Genomic DNA, 2,724 nt, shown 5'->3' on the forward strand with positions numbered 1-2,724 from the left:
GCAGGAACCCTGTGTCAGAGAAGCAGCCCCGCCACACCGGTGCCACACGAAGCCTCAAAACATGGCTCAAAATGCAACCCTGCCAAACGCGCCCCCTCAGCTCAGGAGGAGGCCCGTGGGCTCCAGAGCAGCCCCCCGGGAACCCCCGGCAGCCCCCAGCGCTGCGAGTGGAGGGGAAGCAGAGGCAGGCAGAAGGGCCAGGTTGGAGCTGGAGGTGACAAAACAGACTCGTTTTCCACAACACCTTGATGTGCCAGTGGGGCACTGGTGGATCATCAGCAACAGCAGAAACAACCGCGAAAAGGAAAATGCAGAGCTCTGAGCCCATGCTAACAGCCAGTCGTTATGTCTTTGCCAGTCGCTTTTAAAAAAACACATGTTCAAGGGATCAAAGGGTTATTAGAACACTCCAAAACCAAGAACAGCTCCTCAACGGCAACAGCTGAGAACGCTCGTACCTCAACCACCGCCACGGGCTCTGCAGGAGAGTCATTTGCACCTTCCTGCACGAGTTCAGGGTCTTGGTCTGCTGTTCTCGGGACCCTCACTTCAGCTAAAGGTGCCTGCACATCATCCCGTGTCTCCTCCTCAGCGGGCTGGTGCCGTTGCTAAGGAGATGGGCAAAGCAAGAAGAGGCGCAGCCAGCCCGGGGAGAAGAACGCAGGATGCACTGGAGCAAATCACCGAGCAATCAGGTAACACCTCTTGGAGATTAACTGAGAGAGAAATGCAAAGGAGCTTTTCTGTTCTGCTCATAAGTTTTAACATTTCTAGCTGGAGAAGTCTGGGCTGCTTGGAAAGGACAGAAAGAACATGGAAGGACGGGAAACGATGTGAAGAAGAAACTAACCATCACTTTAACTTCCCTCCTCCACAGTAAAACTTCTCGCTTGGAAAGTGCCGTTTTATTCGAGCCATGTTTTCTGGTTATTTTTTGCTGCCTGCTGAGAAATTTTACCTTGGAGAAGAGTCCTAATGTAGCAGAGCTGATATAACACCGTGTCCAGCTTTTTTGCACTTAAGGAGAGTTGGGGGGAAGGAAAAAGTTGTTAATCCTGACAAGGCCAATCTAGGACTGGGTAATGCCAAGGGAGTTCCCCACTGCCTAAGAGGAGTTACCAGAAAACCACTCGCTAAGCAGTAACAAGGGTCTCATTAGACACATTTCATCCCCGTTCAAAACACGTTATAACTGGCGCTGATGATCGTGTTAGTGATGCGCCAGGGAAGAGGAGGAAACCTTTTGGACAGCTAAAGAGAACAGCAGAGAAGGAAGTGTTTGAAGTCTTACACAAACAGAGAACTAGAGCACTGCAACTTCTGGAAAAGGATTCTCCTAAGATCCCTGAAATCAGACACGACGAAACCTGGATGTATTTACATTCCTCTAGTCTCCAAATCACCAGCTGCTTCTGACACGTACACAAACAGATCCTGCTGCAGTATGCTAGTTACGGTACTCCCCAGATTTTTGCACTTTAAAAAAAATCATAATAAACTCAGATTTGCAGTCTTCACCTCACTAATTTCATCCAAATGCTGGTTTGTGTCATTGATGCTGGTTTGTGTCATTCAGATGATTCACCCACAGCACAAGGCCATTAACAATCAAGATCCTCAGAGCGCACAGAGAGTTTCTCTACCGCGGAAACGCAGATGGCTAAAACAGAGCCTACGTAAGAGACTGCTTACGAGTTACTAACATTACACTAGCTTTTACTCCTATTGCAGAGATGTCGGAACGTCAGCCCCTCTGCTGAGCACTTCAACAGCCGACGTTCACCTGAAAGGTGCCGTGGGCTCTGTAGTAAAACGTGCTGTGATGATGCTCTGAGTTCAGTAACGCAGAGGAGGAGAGAGCGCCGCCCGTAGCCAAGTGTTCCCGCTGTTCCTAACGGTGCTGCGTTAGATGGTGCTCAAGACCCGACCCAGGCTTTACACCTCTTCTCACTGCTTTTTCCATCTGTTACACAGCACAGGGCTCCTCTTTCCGACATGCTCGGAAATCAAAGGTGTAAAGCAGTGTCCACATGGGGATAGCAACCACCCTTGGCGTTATCTTTTCAGTAAAACTGTAGCTGTATACAGCCCTACCCCCCCAGCTACCAGGATGACAAATCGCCTCCTTTCAGACAAGCCTAGGACGAGCAAGACCCTCAACACGAATAACACACCGCTAGTTCTTGTGGTCTTTTCCCACATCTAAATGATACCCCGAGATTTCACACACCGCAGAGGTGGGAGAGGAAAACACGCTGCTTCTTGGCTCCCGGGGGTGCCAAACGTGGAAGAGCTCGGTCAAACTGATCTGGAGAACCTGGTACTGGTCTCAGTTCTGAGCCCCTTCTCTCTCTAACTGGGAAATGATGGTGCGTATGGGAGTTGAGAGAAACCACTGAGCACACAGGCTCCCTGAAGTCTGCAGTGGAATCAGAGGACAAAGGGCTAGAGATCTATTACTGGTCCACATGTCGTTGTTTATATATCATTGCTCTGCTCACTTTTTATAATAGAAACAACCAGCTCCACCAAAAAACCTGCCCAGGACTAAACCACCACATGTCTACTGGCCCCCAGAGCTGATTTCGTTGAACGATAGCTATGCCACTGCCGAACTCCCACCTGGTCACACAGTTCACCCCCCTCCAGCTCTGAGCTTGCTCTTTCACTAGCTGCATCTAGAGATTTCTGCCGTAAGGGAAGGTCTGGCCCCACCAGTTCAGC

This window comes from Buceros rhinoceros, unplaced genomic scaffold (genome assembly GCF_000710305.1).
Source record: "Buceros rhinoceros silvestris isolate BGI_N320 unplaced genomic scaffold, ASM71030v1 scaffold5385, whole genome shotgun sequence".
In the NCBI taxonomy this organism is placed as follows: domain Eukaryota; kingdom Metazoa; phylum Chordata; class Aves; order Bucerotiformes; family Bucerotidae; genus Buceros; species Buceros rhinoceros.